Source organism: Pezoporus wallicus, unplaced genomic scaffold, assembly GCF_028554395.1.
Source record: "Pezoporus wallicus isolate ANWC-B61680 ecotype Strahan unplaced genomic scaffold, APGP_CSIRO_Pwel_v1 contig_7892, whole genome shotgun sequence".
NCBI classification, from domain to species: domain Eukaryota; kingdom Metazoa; phylum Chordata; class Aves; order Psittaciformes; family Psittacidae; genus Pezoporus; species Pezoporus wallicus.
Window position 1 is genome coordinate 365,001 of NW_026641897.1, and position 18,593 is coordinate 383,593.

Sequence of the window (18,593 nt, forward strand, 5' to 3'; positions counted from 1 at the left end):
CGTAAATCAGCAGACACCCATTGATTTATCTTGCCTGAGTACTTTAGTGCTTACTCCACACTGCAGCATGGGCAAGATACCAGGCAGCAGAAATAAGCTGTGAGAGCAGAGGTTCAGGCTCAGAGGAGTCTCACGGCACAATGTGCCTGATTTCCCCAGACTTCCAGGGACATACAGCATCTTTTCCAGGGGAGTAAGAAAGCTACTGGAAACTAGCCCTTAGTCAGATGAGACAGTAAGAGGAAAAATAGCCATTAGGAGCCACAAGCAAATAACCATAAATCATGTGATGCTTCCCAAACTACTTCTTCACCCACACTGACCAATGGGTGAGGAACAAATTCCAGCCACAGCTGATCATCTAGTATGTGTATCACTTTCCTCACTCTCTAACACAACAGTTGTGGCCCTACAAGAATCCAGCCACAGCAAACGGACAGGCTGCTACAAGATGCAGTGTGGAGAACTTTTCTGGAAACACACCGCAAACCTCTGAACACAGTCTGCTGAATCCAGTGTCAAGTTTACGGGATGGGATAGAAGAGTTCAAAACACCACTGGAAATCTTTGCCAAAACACCACTGTGGTGTAAGGGCGGCTCCTGAGACACCACAACAGCAACATGGATCCAAAATCCCCTCTCATTGTAATAAAAATGGAGCCATTTCATCATGACTGATTTCATTGTGTCATTATCAATTTATCCCATGTAAAGTGAGAGATGACCCTCAGCCCCCAGGGAATTTAGAAAATGCTACAGGAGTGTGAGGAGCATATCAGGGGGCTCTGAAAATACTACTAGAAGCTGTCTAGCTGTCTAGCAGAAATCCCATGACAATCACAGACCATCCTTGCAGTGAGACACAATAGCAGGACAAAGGCAGGCAACTGAGCTATTAAAGGATCCATGGAAGTAAGAATGCAGGAAATACCAGGCTGTCCAGCCAGTGGTCTGTCTAAGCCCATAACCTGTCTCCAACAGTGACTGTAATTCAGAAAAACACCCAAACTCTGCAAGAGGTAATTACACAACAAGGTACAAGAAACAAGATTTTCATGCAACTTCCTCCCAGTCACTGTCAGTTTCCAGCTGGCTCCTCTGCAGAGCAAATCCTACCCCAGACTTGACTGTACCTTTATAAACCAGGATTTCCTTGTGATCCGCCTGAAACAGCCCATCTCTTTCTGTATCCTTCCAAGATCACAGCCTCATCAAAGCATTCCGTTGCAGAGTTTCATCACTAACAGTGCACTGGGCTGAAATAAAAACAAAAAAAGTATTTTTTCTACCAGTGCTGAGTTACTGCTAATTCAATTTCAGTGGCTGCCAATCATTGATTTCTAGAGAGGCCCATGAAAGGCTACTTGTTTTGTTACCAGGCAGACAGAAGGCATTCTAGTAGTTGTTAAATAGTTTCTAGGAAATGGCAGGAGAATTAGAAAACCCTATAGCAATAGCAAGATGACTTCCATTTGTGTGTGTCTGGAGGGAGAACCCAGTGACTCCGGTTGACAGTATGACCCCCTGGCATGAAGCCTGTTTGCTTCATAGCTGTGAACACAATTAACTGATGGAATTTGGTCTCACTTGTAAACCTAATGAGCTGGGCTGATACAGGGATGCCAGTAAATCCCATCAACTTCTCTCATAGTTACTGAGCAGCCACTTCTTCACCTGAATCAGCACAGGTTACACAAGTGCTGTTTGCACCAGCGTCTGAGCACCTTGCCCACTGCAGCTCACACTGTTTCATCTTGGGACACTATGGAAATGCACAATGGAAATACCATAGGGGGCAGCTGAGATTCCTAGGAGACAAAAATAGACCCACCATTAAAAATTAAACTTTTCGCCTTAGTGGAGAACTTTCTCAATATGCTTGCAATGAAAGAAGATATTACAGGACCATTCATAAAAACTGCAATGCAACATCCCCTTTCTAAAGGTCACTGGTGGCAAAGTCTACCATAAAACCAATGAAATTTTGATCTTTATGGCATTTACTTTTCTCTGCTGGCCAGCAAATTCCAAAGTTGAAACACACTAGAAGTCCTATTTCATGGCAAAATAAAAAATCACAGCACTAGTATGTGACATGCTACGAAAGAACAAAGGGATCAGACCTGGTTCAGAGATTATGAAGTGATAAAAGAATGAGAAAAGTCCATGGAAATCATGGAAATAACCAAGAGTCCACCACTTTTTGCATCTGTGGACAACAGCTTGGTAGCTCCAGCAGGTTGTGGGACCTGCAGCACACGCAGGGAAGGACTTGCAGAACTCTTGGAAGATACCATTTATTATTCAGCTGGAAACACAGTTAACACCAATGGGATTTGATCTCCCTCATAAATGTGAACAATTTTTACTTAGAGCAGTCAAGTGACCACCAGGGCTCCTTCAGCCTGTGGGACTACAGAGTACAGTTTTAAGCAGTTTTATTAACTTTAGTTTAAATCACTTCCAGTGCTGATCCCCCTAAAGATCAAAGCTGTTCCATCATTTATACCTGGCAGGCAGTAAAATCCTTACGTAAATCTGTAAGTCCACTTGTTAAGTTTAACATTCATCACTTAACACCACTTAGCAGCCAGCCAGGGAAGAGTGTGCATGCCAGGCCCAGCCAGTCTAGCTGCAGCTTCGCAGCTAGCATCCAAGGCTATGTAAAAGGAGTCAAAGGGTTCATCTGATAACTGCTCCTCCAAAAGACACACAGGGGAGATGGCCCTTGGAGAGCACACCTCTGCTCCCCATTTCATCTGTGCCCCCACTGTAACTATGTCTGAATTCCTTAAGTTACTAGGAAATCTCAGAGAGCTGCAGAAAACATTTTGTGCCTAATGAGGCCTTCTTGGACCACAGTGTCATCAGACACTACCATGTCCTGCTAATGAGCTTCTCTCTGTGCAGTGTGGAGCTGCACTGAACTGAACTCTCCCCATAGGATGACATGCCATAAACTGGCAGATTAAACTTTCCACTGGACCAGGGACAGTTGCAAGGCACTGGGATGGCATCCAGCTTCAGCTAAGCAGAGTAGGGATTGAGAACATGAATTTATAACCAGCAACCACCAATGAGGCGTAGGGAGCCATGTGTACAGCATATACTTGGGGAAGAAGACTGGGGACTAGAGAAAAGCTGATTCCACCTAATGTAGGGCAGGCAGGACACAAAAGGACCATATTCATCTACTAGAAAACAATACAGGAAAATACAGAGGCAGGACCATCATGCCTTTAAGGAAAAAAAAAAAAAAAAGAACAAAAAGGACAGAAAATGGATTTGTCCAACTAATATTTGGAAACAATGATTTCCCTCCTTAGGTTTAGAAAATACATTCCATGCAGACAAGGATGTTTAGAAGGAGATCCAGCAGCCCCAAGCAGGGGCAGTAGTAGCAAAAAGGCGTAGTAGCAAAAAGGCAAATGGCTCATCCCCAAGAGATGACAGGTCTGGAATGAAAACCATAATAGAGGAAGCAATGAAAGACAGGGATATTTAGGTAGTATAGTAGCAGGAACTACACAAGTTAACAAGAGAAAAACTAGAAGATGGAGAGATGGATACCATCCAGAAGAAAACTGCAACTAACCCAAAACAACTGTTTCTGTTCCCCTTTGACCTGTACAGGTGTGGAGCCTCTGCTATGCGATGTGCCAAACCATTTCTTTGGGAAACACTTTTTCCTGAAGTTTTCTCCTCTTTTTATTTCTCCCTTTCCCCCTCCTTCTTCTCTCCCACTCCCCCCTCCTCCCTCCAGGCAGAGATATGTTTCTCTCAGCTGCTTCTGTGCCTGTGACTTTACTGCATGGGGGAAGTCAGTCCGGAAGGTCACCTCTTTCATCAAGTATTCTATTTGCATCCAAAATTGTATGTACATGAAAAATGTGGTCGTGTGTTGCACCTAGCTGCAGACGCAGATGAAATTCTGTGGAAAGCCTGATGCACACTAACCTTTGCAGATGGTGCAGCTATTGCTGAAAAATGGATTGCTTAATAAAGCATATCATCCGACATATTTGCTGCTTGGCTAGCCAAATAGAAGTTGTTTTTTGCACAAATTTCCTTGTCAAATTTGTCAATGTTCATGTCATTTTTGCTTTAGGTCACAGAGCAAGGTGCAAATTCTTGGCATCTTTACTAGTTGCAAGCCAATTTCGGCTATTTCTAACAATGAAGTGAATTTCTCTGAGGATAAGACACTCACTTTATGGGGAGGAAAGGAAAACAGCAGGAAGTGGATAATTTTTTTTTCCAGGTTTTTTTTTTTTTTTTTTTTTTTGTTCTTGCTTTATCTCTTGTCTTTTTTTCTTTCTTTCTGAGGGGTAACATTTGCACTCATTTATGGACCTTGTTAATTCATAGTAGAGAGAAAGGTCTTTAGCCTATTGAATCATTTACTTAGTTTGACTATTTGTGCAAGACGCACACAGATTTTTTGCATTGGTGCACACAAAATTTATCCCTTTGTGCAGGAAAACTTTCAAGAGAATAAAAGACCCATTCCTTTGGTATTCTCAGATGTGGAAGGCAGCAGATTCTCCCCATCCAGCCATCTGCCAGTAATTCTTTTTAAGCCTCACAACCTCTTACACTAAAAGACACCTAATGTATCTGTTTTGTTTGTTTCTCTACCTGCTCTATATCGTTTGGCTTTGCCTATAGACACATCACATTTCCTGCTCAGAGGCACATTTTGCAAGCCTATTCCCTTTCACCTGGGTTTCAGACCTTTTTTCTACATGGTCATTTCCCAGACGTAGTCATAGCAAGCAGCTCTACTCAGATGCAAAAGCGAAAACTGCCATTACCGTGCTTGCGAAGGTAACAGCCTTGGCTGAGGGAGTGTTTAAAAATGCAGCCTGCTTTCACTGCGCTACCATAAGAAAACAGTACCAACCCCTGTCACTAGGGTGCAGTACATCAAGAAGGCTACAGGGAACACGGGCAGCTCAGGTAAGCAAACACAGTGCATGCGTGAAAGGGCTGGAGCCCCATTCAACCCCTTCCTCACGGCATGGCCAAGTCATATTAAAGGAAAGAGAGCACTCCTGGGCCGCAGTGGCCCCTCAGAAGACCAAACCCTACTCCTTCTGTGGTGTTGCCGGCAGTACTAGCAGCATGCACTTTGGGGTACAGAGCTCCACATCCAGCCAGCCATCCAGATATACCAGTTTTTTGCAGTCCTCCTCAAGGAGAGCTGCAATTTAAGTGTCATGCAGAGTATTTGTTTTGCATTTCCCTTTTTGTTCAGTACCTCAATAAACAGTACATTTTCCATTTACTAGGAACAGATGCATTCCTCTCTGGGCTGTGCCATATTCCTGCAGCAATCACGTTTCTCTTTGGAGGATTCATTTCTCCCTGAATTCCCACCTCATACAAAGTCCTTTATCAAGCATAACCTTTTCCAAAGATGCACCAGTTGCTAAGTGCATCCTCCAGTGATCTATTCCTATAAAGGAGGACTTTGCTGCAGGACACAGGCATCTGATATAATCCTATTTGCCTCCCAGACAGGCTGCCCCTTCAGAAAGTGAATTATTCTGCAAGGAACATTTTGTTTACAAGGTTTATGTTGTTAGCAGGTGTATTCCCACTAGTAAGTTTTCCACTGCACCATTTTTTTTTTAAGGTCTTGTTTGGTAGCCAGATAGCCGAGACTGCCTGTGATAAAGCCAGCACAAGTGATTAATAGCAAAGTCTCTGCCATTTTATTATTAATAGCAGTGTGTTGACTCAATTAAATCCAGCCTGCTTTTTTTGGCAGGCCTTTGCAATTATACATATCATTATGGGCTGCAGCCCAAATGCATCCTGGGAGTAGACCAGAACTCCACATTAACTTTTTCTGGCTCTCTCTTTGCAGGTTGGCCACTGTAACATGTGGGCTATAACCAATCCAGGCTGCTTCGGGGATGGCAGAATAGAGAAAGAAGGACAAATGGCAGTGGTGACGATCACACCTAGAAAGGGCATGCTCCCCCACAGCAATAAAGAGCCTGGCAAGCGCATCCTGAATCCACCCCTCCACACTGAACCCCATAAACACTATGTGAAGTGTCTGGACAGTACCTGTTACCAGCAGTGGTGATTTTCCAGCACGCTGAGGGGAGTGTTCAGTAATCCCTTCCAAAACAGACTTGCAGGCAGCTTGGCCTGGCTTGAAGAGGCACTGAACTGAGGTTCAGGCCTTTATTTTGAGACAGACTCTGGCAACTCGTGTTGAGTTGGCAAGTGTGGCAAGAGACTCATCTCCTAGTAAAGCTGGAATACCCCAACTCAAAGTACCCCAAAGCACACTGCAGGCATGCTCTAGTGTTGGACACACTGCCCCTACCTTTTGAAACATCCCAACTAGTCTCTTGGGAAAAGCCAGTCATGGGGCTAAGGCATAAGACTAGGGCAGAGCCAAATCAAGTTCTCAGCACTGATATGGACTCCTTGTGTCATTGCAGGTGAGTCTTTTATTTGTACAAAGTCCTGTGGAATTTTCTGTACCCTCCAAACTCAAGAGATCTGTGAGTCATTTTAATCGCTTGTTATTTGGGAGCACTAAGCTTGGGTGCCTAAATGGTCAATGGGGAGATGCAGAGACAAGGATAGGTTACCTTACCTTGGGTTTTGAAGGAAGACAGATTCTGGGGATGCTGGACAAGTGGTGAAGTGAGGCACTTGTAGTTTTCTCACAGCCTTTTGTGACAGCCCATCCATAAAACGATGTCCTGTTAATCATGAGAAAAAGCTCTTTTTGGACATGAAGCTCAAGAGACCTGTATATACAGCATCTAGCACAGTGAGAGTCTGATCCAAATTCTAGGCCTTGCCATCACCCAGGTAACAGATCTTAGCCATAAAGTGCTGGAGGAACAGCCAGGTCTGGCACCTTGCAAAAGCAGCGTACATTGCCCAGCAGCACTGACCCATCATTGTCCTCTGCAGACTGGGTGGGCTTCAGCTTCCTGCAACCTGCTAACCAGAACTGGCAACAGCAGTCATATCCTCTAGCATGCATGCAGTCCATGATACCTCTCACTATGAACGCTGGATTTTAATTCCCAAGCCCACTGCTCTCTACAGCTGCAGGTCTGGATTCTATTCTCCAGTGGAGCCTGGAAACATCCCACATTCCTGTAGGTACCCAGGGCTCTTCCTGCAGCATCAGAGGAGATTCCAACAGCCACAGCTGAAGCCTCACAAAAACCAGCAGATCCCATTTCCCATTACCTCAATATAGAGAGCTTTGCAGCTGAAGGCTTTTTCCAGCTTGTGCTACTTCATCTTCCAGAAGCCCATTAAGACAGGAGGGCACACTGTGGTTTCCATCCCAGCTTGGCCTACCTCCATCCATGTCATCCATCTGGTTTATTTGCTGGCATCAGACAATCCACAGCTGTGGGGCTCTTGCTAATCCAGGGAGGAAGAGTTTAAGTGCTTGGCCTATAATCTCCTCCCAGAGCCTGCAATGCCTTTGTGGAAATAATTCTGCTGCCGGACAAGGGAATGCAGAGGAGCTCTGCTGTCTGTGTTCCCTTATACAGCTCTCAGCAGTTGCAGTAAAGACTTTGTACCCATCCTCAGCCATTGATGAAGCTAATACCTGCAGGACTGAGTATTATGGGTGACAGACTACCTGTGTCCCACAGATCTATAGATCTAACAGATCTGTGGAGGTCCTCAAGAGGTCCTCAGTCTGTGCAGATGCTTAGCTCCATAAGTCTCAGACAAGGAACAGTCTATTTGGCACCCATATGTGAGCTTTGTCTTGTGAAGGGGGATATGCGCTGCAATTTCTACAAACCCAGATGGGAAGTGGCTTCTCACCATCATCTCCCTTACTTCTGTCGCACAGGGTGGCTTTCCCAACCTAAGGCCAAGCTTTGGCAGGAAGTCTCCAAACTTTCTTTTTTGGCAGGAAGTCTCCAAACTTTGTCCCTCTTTCTGAGAACCAAAGCAGAGCTTATGCAGAATGAGTGCCTCCTTGAGGAGCCTCAGCAACACAAGCAAATGCCACCTGTGACAACACTAAGTTCAAATACCCTCAATGTGCCTGGGAAAGACCCAGGGAGTTCTGGCAGACAGGATAGGATGGATGCACACATAGCAGCAGAGAAGAGGGGACTAGGAGGATTGATGGAGATATTCAGGGGCTTTGTACAGCCTGTGTTTCCTCCCAGACAAAAGAGGCTGCAGATGCTTGGCTGTGGCTTACAGGAGTGCCTCTCCTAGCCCACTGCTAATAAACCAGAATGGTTATTACCTCAGTGAGTAAGTCTGTTTTCCTCTGAGATTTCCTTAACCCCAGGATGAGCGACAACCAGATTGGAGTTGATCAGACATTTGCAAGGGCCGTTCCTGTCACCGCAAGATCAGTTAGTGGGAACTGAGCTGTTATTCCTTCTCTTATCAGTTACGGCAGGAGCTTCCTTGCCTTGTGGCTGAGGCTGCATTGTACCAGTGACTCAGAACATAACTAAACCATGTAAAATGTCATCCTGTGTTTGCCATTAATAAGCTCTCAATTAATAATACAAATTTCCAAGAATACCCCAAGCCTGAAACTCAGCGCTGTGCTGCCTAGCAGAGCCAATCAGGGTGCTCTCAGAGTCAAGCCACAATTAAGTAGCTTTGCTTTCTAGGGAAGATCACTCCTTGATGCTGCAGTTGGAAAACTCCAACCCCAGAACATGTACAGACCATGCTGCCCCATATGGGATAAGAACTCCTGTGAGTTAGAGCATCCCAGGAAAGCTTTCAGACTCCAGTGAAATGGTTTTACTTTTAAATATCACCAGACCTGATTCTGCTCACTTGCAGGTGTAAGTTACCCACTGAAGTACATGGGGCTGATCAAATGGAAAAGCAAGAAGACAAGACCTGGAGCTATGTTTAGGAGGCCCATAGTCAAAATCAAATGCATCAAAATCAAAATGACAGGTACTATTGCAATGTCAGCTGACCCCAGATTTTTCAACACTTATGCAGTCTTTCAATAATCAGTGTGTACACATGAACTTTTTTCGCTGTTCTCAGCACAAGTACACAGGAAATCATGGGCAGATTTAGGCTTGCATCAAACACATCAATCTTTCTGAAGGCAGATCTAAAAAGCATGGGGACACAGCCTAGGCCATGTGTGCATTTCTTACATACGTAAGGGCAAAGGCAAGGAATTCATGGCCACTTACCCAAGCCCTGCACCCTCTGCTCCCGCACACAGCTAACCTTACCTGGAGGAAAATACCCCTCTCTCTGGTATGCAGAAAGTATCCCCAAGGACACCCTCTGTCACAGACACACAGAGCAAGGCATCTTTCTTATTTCTGCATCATTCATGTCACTCCTTCTCTGTGCCTACTGTAATATACCATCTCTTGCTGTCTGTACATATCTACATCCGCCACACACACACCCTTTCAGTAAGCAGGCATGCAGACAGACGTGCTTACAAACACACACCACCCGCAGGAGGAGCTCCAGGTATTGAGAGGTAATCCTCCCTGCTCAGAGAGACTGGTGAATGGAATAATTAATTTTCTGACAAGCATGAATATCACACAAAGGCAGCCACCCGGATATGGTGGAACGTTTCCAGCCAATATCCATGCGATCTGGATATTTGGATTCACCCATCCCCAGATCCTGCTCTCAGCAGTGCTGACAGCAGCAAAGCTGACCTTTCTGCTCTGACTGGGAAGGTCTCCTGGATCTGGCTGGCTGGTAGAAGACAGCTGAACCACTGTGCATAGCATTCTCCTCCTTACCACCAAAGACAGAGGGACCTTGCAAGCTCCCATCCCTCACCTACTCCTCCCACATGAAATTAATTGCCCCCTACCTCCCACCCCCCACTCTTGTCTCTGGGGCAGGGAGAGAATTCCACAAGCAGCATCAGTCAGCTCAAACCTGACAGTCTTCCCTGGTGGAGAATTAAGGACAAGTCCATGATGCAAGGACACCAATTCTCCAGGCTACAAACGAAACTTCTATCACCCCTAATCTCCTGTCCTGGCTTAAGTTAACTTGTTCTCCTCCATCTTGCATAGAAGGGTTAATACATCTGTGGAGAGCAACTGCAGATCCTAATCCTAGGAGATCAAGAAAGGGGGAGCTTAGAGAAGTACAGGATACTAGGCAGAACAGTTCTCTTAGACAGTGCCTCAAATTGCCAGAGGATTCCTGGTTACAGAGCTATGATGCTCCTAAAGGCTCAGGTATACATCTGTTTGCTTCCATGCAAATGTTCAGCCAGTGTTGCTTTAGCATAATTGACCAGTCTTGACAGAAATGGAAAGAATGATCTTACCATGCTGGACATCTGAGCCCCATTCCCAGCTCTGCCTTCAGCTTTGCATGTGATCAGGGACAAGTCACCTCTGTTTCATAGCTTTAAGACTAATACAGAAATACTTGGCTTGACTGTTTTGCCTGTAAGCTCCTCAGATCACAAGCTCATCAAGAACTCTGGTCAAGAGCTAGACCAAGACAGTGCTTGTTGCCTTATAATAAAAGGTTCCCTTATGGTTGTAGAAAAGCACAAGCATGTGTGGCTAGACACTTGCAGATATGGTCACTTGCACACTGCCCAGGATACATACATGAACCTATGCTCCTTGCCTGGTGCCGTATATGTCACATCAGCAGTCTCTGCACATATCCCACCTCTTAAGTGCTTTCAGCTTGGGATTCACATCAGGGAAGATAATACTGGCACAACTCTTTTGAGAAGAACTGAGGCCAGGGACTTGACTGTATACTCTTAGACAGGAATTTGCTGACAATTTTTGTGAGAGTTCAAGTCTGAGCCAAACTTCAATGTGATAAAGTCAACTTTCCATTGTGTAGGTTGGGTTCTATCAACCTGCTGGTTCCAATCCTTCCCAGTACACTTGGATCTTTGAATTTTTTCATCCGCAGTCATGACACTTGGAAACACTGCTTGGCTTTTACTGGGAATTGGCAAATAACACACTCCTTTGTGTGTATGAGAAATCTCTTAATCTTCTTCTTTTCTCTAAGAGAAGCTAGGAAAAGAACCCAGGGGAATTATCTTACTGTAAAATTAAGGCTTACAAGTAAAAGCAGAGTCATGAAAAGCTAAAGGTCCTTTAAAGCTAAAAGTCATGCTTAACTTGATTTTTCAGCTCCTGGGGCTGTCATCTATCCACAAGAGCTCAGTATGTCACTATTTATGTTTGCCAATAGGTCCCACAAAAGAGAGAAAGTATTGTTGTGTAAGTCATTGCCCCAGTCCAGAGTACGTCAGGAAATTCCCATGAATATGTACAATACAGAAGGAAACAAAGACATCCAAATATCTGCCTAGTAAATAATATACCTAAGATTTTCGAAGTGACATACCAAAGCAATGAGGGATTAGTCAAAACCCTGGATTAGATATGGGTTCAAACTCTGCTCTCCTCAGGCTAACGTGACTTCCCAGCCTTATGAGCTGGGCTGAAGCCCAAGACCCTGGGATTCAAAGAAACAAATAAATAAAGAAAAAAAAACAGCCCACAGGTGGCTTTTTCAAGAGTAGCAAGAGGGCTTGGGAGTGCAAGACGGTGAGATGTGTGTTCCTAAGTCCCTCCACTGCTTTGGAAGGAAGGCTCCTAGCCCTAGGAGTAAAATAAAAGTCAGGAGATATATATGGCTGCTAGGCTAATGAAGCTTAATTTTTTTCCAGCTCCCATTTATTCTTTGGTTTCACTGCAGAGCATTGATTTCTCATTCCTGCACCTTTTAGATACGCATATAAACAGGCACGTACATTTCATATATTGGCAAATGTATATACGCAGAGCTAGGCAGGGAAGTATGTTTATACATGTAAAGCAACTGGGTATTTACAAGCTGTTTCTAAGGTTATAATATACTTTGCTGTTATGAACTGCTTCATTAACCTGTCAATCAGGTTATTTTCTCTCTTTCACCCCTCTTCCATGTTACTGTGTGTGCTGGAAGCTAAGCATGTGTGTTTGTGTCAAGTGTATTATTTCAGACAGTACAGACACACAGACACACATGGATGCAAGCCCAGGAATTAACATGGTTTCACTGCTGCCCCTCCAGAAGCTTGGCTCTGGCCTACCCTCTGGACTTTACTAGCCATGGAGATGCCTTATGCAGTCATTTATCACCCAGTCCCTAGCCAGTGGCACTGGGGTCCCTTCGCTCCTTCCCCAGGCAGCCTGGCTGCTGCATGGGAGGAGGGGCATGTCTGCAGCATGTTTGCAGTTTGGAAGCACTGCTGATGGGCTAGTCCCCAATAAACCCCCCAAAAGTGCTGATGTGCTGAAAGCAGCTGACACTGATGGATCTGCTCTCATCTTGCCTTTCAGTCCCACTGCAAGAGAGAAGAGAGAGTGGAAGAGAAACAAAGGCAGAGATTAACTCTTTTGTCACAGAGCTCTGCAGTTTTACAAGGCAAGATAAAGCTGCTCTCCAGGTTGGGTGCAGATGGGACCAGCTCAGCACAGTCTGGCTGATTCTCTATGGAGTCAAATCCAGCGGAAAAAAAAAAATCCCAAACTGAAGCCTGAACTGCACAATTATTTACTGACAGGGCCAGTGCTGCCTAACTGAGCCTTGTAACTTTCCTTGTGGTTGCAACTACAGCCAGGAAGACCAGGAGGGATGCCTGAGTATGGTCCTGGGCAACTGACTCTGGGTGGCCTTGCTTGAGAAGTGGGGTTGGACAAGAAGTTCCCCTTCCCACATCAACCATTCTGTGATACTATGATTCTCCCAGATCTGCATGCCAGCTACTAAACCAACAACACTGCTTGCACCCACACTGCTTAAGCACACGTGTCACAGGTATACCCAGACAAACCCACCCAGACTGATTAACACATGCAAACGCAGACCCTTGAGGCATGATACACACTGCTCAGCCAGTAAGACACTCTCCTGTGGATGCAGGCTTAATAAACACAGACATCCAGGTAGATCCTGTGCTTCATACATTCCTGTGTCTGAAATCACAGAGTGGATTTTGCTTGTCCATGATGCCAGGCATCAGACTCCCCAAACCAGACCTCAGGCTGTCATTTTGATACTCCTCACTAGAGCCAGTCAGAATGTTTCATTCAGTTAAACTAAGTTTTACCAAAACTGACCTATTTGGGCAACTGGATCCATCTGGATCAAGTTTTCCTCAGGAATATCATTGTTCCAAGAGGCTCAGATATGAACCCTCAGCCTGCATTTTGATGTCAATCAGCTGCATAAGAAGCATTTGGAAGCTTTCCTTCTTCTCTCGCTGTGCTGGAAAGAAACTTCATTGTGTAAGTCATTCAGCAGCTGCCAAGAAGCAGGACTATCACCTTCCAGACCTCCTCTCTGTGAAGGACTAACACCATATCCACATGGATGTGTCTTCTCCCCACGTGGTCACATATAGTGTTCAACGCAAACACAGCTAAAGGTTCACCCCATCTTTTTCAGTGCTTTTGCACAGCTGTATTTAGCACTGACAATGTCACAGGTACAGCAGGACCCCAAATTCTCACATACCCAACTAAGATCAAATGCCCTCAGAAAGGCAGACTGTTCTACATTAAGCCTAAGTGCACAAGCAGATACCTGTATTAGTACTAACAAAAGGGAAACAAGAATAATACTAGTGCTAATTCTAGTTAATAAAAATGTTAAAAAACGTTCTTGCTTCTGTCAAAAATCTCATTTCACTTGTAACTTTGATTTCCTTGATTTGGAGAGAAGAAGAGGGATACTTTTTCTAGGTTGTTCTTAAAAAAAAATCTTAAATCCATACTGAAAAACTTAATCATTTTTCAGTTTCAACAGAAACTTCCAAATACCATCTTTCACAAAGAAAAGTTCAGATTTTTAATCAAGAAAAAGAGAGACACCCTGTGTCACAAGAACGTCATTTTCCCAGTGGAAAACACTGCTGAGTTCCAACACTGCACAGCTCTAATTTTTGCCTGCGTTTTTCAAGCCTTGCTTGTCCTGCATTTGTGTTGCACACTTCACAAGTATTCCCAGCAGCTTCAGGCAAACCAGTCATGGGGTAAAGCACAAATTAGTATGAATGAAGGGAGCAGGAGCCAGCCCCTGCTGAATGTTGGGGTTGTTCTAGGGTTACTGTCAGGACTGGGGTCGTCTAGTGCCGAGCCTGGTGCAGCTTCACAAATGCATAGAAAGAACCTGTCAGATCTGCAATCCACCCATCATAAAGCACATCAATAAAGATAAGTATATTACAGTTGGACATGGACACACTCCAAAACACAGACACATCACCACAGCAAAGCGTCCTGCTCTCACATACACTCTGCTGAACATACAGTCCTTCCTGAAACACGAACAAGATCTGCAAGCCAACAAACAGAAAATGGGGGGGATTGAGGACAAAGTCTTGAGGTTTTTTAATTTATTTTTTGAATTCCTAGAGGAAAAAAAAAAAAAAAGGAGCCTTTTAATTATTTTTTAAGCAGTTTTTCTGAGAAAATCTTGACATGCTTTTTGCAACATATTTTCAGGTTTTGCCTATTGCCCCACATTTCCTCTTAATGACAAATTCTAAATGCTGAGTTAGACTCCCAGAATCTAAAAGGGCCTTGCAGAACACTGCTCTCATCTAAGGGATAATTTCAAATGAAACCTGAAGTAGAAATTTGCTCTAAAGCCTGAAAACAAGTTTGAAATTTCAAAGTTTCCCACCCCACACAAATAACAAAAATAATTTCACCATGTCAAATACAGTCTAGGAAACAAACCACCAAGGAATTATCGATCATCTCTTCATATGTCCTTAATAAAATCTTGGTCTAAAAATCTATCCACAATATGCCATCTGCCACACACTGAGATGAAATATGGTGTGTGCTCTTGGCATCTAACATTCTGATGAGCCATTTGTGAAATCTCTGTGGAATTTCACATTCTCAGTAACACACTTTTCTAGGGGACTGATTTTCAACTTTATCTGTGGGATCTTAAAATATAAAGTAAAAAAGATCAGCATCTGAAGGGCTTAAAAACCTATCTGTAGATAGTTGTACAGCTGCTTTGAACTTGCCTTTCTCAGTTACTTTTGCAGACTCACTTAGGAACAGTCAAAAGTCCCCAGGGGGTCCTGTGCACCCTGAAACCAATATTTGCTGCTGTAAGGAAGGGCTGTAAACACCTCTGAACAAAACCTGTCTCCTTCTCCATTTCAAAGCGCTGACAGCACTAAGAGGTGCTTAAGCAGGACACTCGAGCAAGCACCTGCTTTCAAGCACCTGAGGAGTGCTGGCGAAACAGTGAATTCCTCATGTGCTGCAGGTCAGGCATGTGCGTAAACTGTGGAGAAGTGGAGCCCTAAGCAGCCACCACAAAGCTGATCCCACCAGCAAGTGCCACACAGCCGCCAGAGCCCCACACCCAGGGAGAGCACCTGGACAGGAGAGGACTTAGCTCCACAGCCCATGCGCCCACGTCAGCACCCTCCACTCCCAGCAAGACCACAAGGGCCCATTTATTCCAAGATATGAAATTTGTGTTGTTTCTTTATTGTGCTTTAATGAAACCCTGTTTATTCTAGGCTTTTAATTCTTTCCATCTATTATGTTTAGACAACTCATTAACAATCATTTGTTATCATTAAACTTCAATTCTAAGCTCCTTTTCCCAGAGGAGGCAATGCGGTGCTTTTAAACATATTTGCATCATAAACAATTTCAGGGCCCTGTGTGCCATCTATTACCCTGGCCTTTCCCCACTTCTTACAAGCCCTTCTTACCCAGGCTGGAAGGTGCTGAAAGAGCTTTGCTGGGATTTTGGCTGGGTCCAGGATAATGCACATTTTTCCCCAGGCCTCGAGCCATGGAGGGCTCTGCATTAGGACAGCAGCCTGGTGCATTAATAGCAAACTCTTGAAATCCCAGGTCATGTAATGGTGAGCTGCTCTTTCCACTGGGATTAATGACTACATGCTGCAGCTGAATTCATTAGGGCCTGCTAAAGATAGCATGCTAGCCCAGGATAATGTGTGGGCTTCATTCTGCTCATTTATGGTTGTTCAGCTCCACTGGATTGAGTGAAGTCATTCCTGATTTGCAGCAGGGTCTCTCGTGTGCATGCTAGATAAGCACTACGTCACACTTTGCATTCATTGACAGCTCCCAGTGGGCAAAAATCTGATCCCTGTTGGGTCATGTAAATCCAGATCAACATTCACTGAGGCTGCAAAGCATCCTTTGGATAGGAAGTGGCATCAGCATGCATAGAGTGTGGTTTGCATGATGAAACTTGCTCTGATAGAAAGGAAGTCCCTTACGTTGTATAGAAAACAGGAAAAGAGTTGCCTTTTTCCTCCTGTTTATTCTGTTTTGCTTGGTTCTGTATTCATCATACGCTGCACATCACCAACCAGTAAAATACAGCAGAAAAAAAGAAATCACTAACCTGGAATCTCTTACGTATGTTTTGATCTCCAGAATCCCATTCCAAATCATGCTCAAAAAATGTTGCAGGTGCCAGCCATATCCCCTCTTTCCCACATCCCAGTGAGCATCCCAATGACACAACTGTTTAGAAGAAGTGTGTATCTTATTAGTAGCATTGCTAGATCATCTCTGTCAGTGCCAAGTCCTGTGCTGGTGCTAATGCATTGTCATTGTTGCCTTGCTAAGCTGGGATTTGGCTTTTAAAGCTCATCTGGTGGTGCTACCCCATGTCCAGTAACATGACAAGAATGCACATTTTGGAGCTATTGTGTTTCAATACAGCCCCAGCACTTCTGAATGGCAGTTCAAAAGAAAACTGCTGCCCAAAGGCCTCAGTTCTGCATAGCCTGTGCCCAACTTTAAAGATTTGGAGGCCATTCAAAGGCATTTCATTTGTCCAAAAGCCCCTTCACACCACCAAGTGCAAAGGAGGTATTGCATGCAGTCAAATTTTGCTGGCTAGAGTGCACATGCAGAGGAACAGCAAGCTGTACCACCACACCTATTATAGCTTTCTATGTGGATGTCTGTAGCTTAAACAAAGATGAAAAAGCTCTATACATGATATTGAGAACTGTTCATGGAGATTTTACACCTCTGATGAACTCTACAACCTGTGCTAGAGATAATGATGATCCCAGCTGCAAGGCTCCGCCCTGCATGCTAAGTAAATTCCTGTAATTTTCTATGCTTCCTGTTGTTATTTTGATCCAATTAAAGACATTGCAGTTAAGTGAAAAGTCATGATTAGCTAATTGGATTTAGGAAGGCAGAAGACCCATCAGGGGCCAGGTTTAATTTAGGTTGCCTTAAAATTTCTAAAGCCACTGGCAGACTAGAAGAGGTAAGCTCCATCCTTGGCTACCTCTAGCTTGGAGAAAAGGGATTAGTTAGTTTTCCAGCGAGCTCCCTGCTGCCTTGCATCCGCTGAGCTTTCCCATTCCAATGCCTGCATCAGAATCTCTCTTTTTTTGGAATCTGCCTCCTGCAGTGGTCCTTTACAGATCTCCCACATGCCCTTCCTAAGTCTCTTGTCCCCAGTCTGGTCCTGCACCATTCACCGCTTCTCCTGCTTTCTCTAAATACCTGTGCAGTTCCCTCCCAAAAAAACACATGTTCCCATGGTTTTGAGGGCACTTTTGTGCAAGTCACATACATGACTGGACCTTCACTCCCAGATGTGGGACTTCAAACTCCTTTGAAGTCAAGTGGAAGTTTTACACTCTGGTTGAAGAGGTTCAGCATGTGGAGAGCTCCAAACACTTCTTCACACTCCAAGAGGTCAACTCCTTCCAGATGCCCTAGATGCAGACCCCTGGGGCTCCAATCATGCAGTGAGGTGGATACAATAAAAGATCGGTTTCCATGAGTATTTGGAAGTGACCTGAAGCCTATGGGTGGTATTTCCAACATAATAAGTTAAAAAATGGTGTGCCATATGCGCTAAAACCAGAAGGTTCAGTGAAAGTCATTAAAATACTTTGTAATATCATAGATCCTGAGTTCCTTCTTTAAGCTTCTTGATTTGGTTGACAATTTAAAGCTTCTCAGGCTATTTAGTCTGATTTAATGCCCACCTTGGACATAGAAACATTGAAAAGATAACAAAATGAAAGCACAGCTCACATTGTCATATGCTTACCTGATTCGAAGGAGCAAGGAGTTTCAGAAACTCAGTAGTTTTCATGAAACATGCAAGAAAAACTGAAGAGTTACTAACACTACCATCTAAATGTACAATGAGCCACTTGCATGAGAGCAGTAACATTCAAGAAATGTATCCTAACAAACATTAACAAGAGTAAACAATAGTTGAAATAGAATCCAACTAAAGGACGCTTTCCAAATACTTTTATGATTTTTGGTTTGGCTTTTTTTTTCTTTTTTCCTTTTTCCTTTTTAAGATCATGTCTGAGCATTTAGAAAATCTCAGGATTTTCCAATCTTGCACTGAAAACACAAGACTTTCAAGACCTCCAGGCATGTTAAGAAGCCTGGCTATTAATAATTGTAAATATCTGCAGCATTCAGTAGTGGGAAAAAGAGTCACTTAAACCATTACCTGGCATACTTCTGTTCCTATCGAACTTGGAAAGATAAAGAGGATCAGCGAAAGCAACAGATACCTCCCA

General features: G+C 44.1%; 1 long non-coding RNA gene across 1 annotated transcript in view; it reads right to left on the reverse strand.

Annotated features, from left to right (window-relative positions):
- LOC130608095 (uncharacterized) overlaps positions 1 to 18,271 on the reverse strand; it is a 26,656-nt gene extending 8,385 nt beyond the window's left edge. The window contains exons 1-4 of the long non-coding RNA XR_008974449.1: positions 18,104 to 18,271; positions 10,311 to 10,391; positions 6,621 to 6,729; positions 1,135 to 1,257 (exon numbers count right to left, since the gene is read on the reverse strand). This is a non-coding gene — a long non-coding RNA (uncharacterized LOC130608095). The remainder of the gene's footprint in view (positions 1 to 1,134; positions 1,258 to 6,620; positions 6,730 to 10,310; positions 10,392 to 18,103) is intronic.
- Between the last annotated feature and the right edge of the window lie 322 nt (positions 18,272 to 18,593).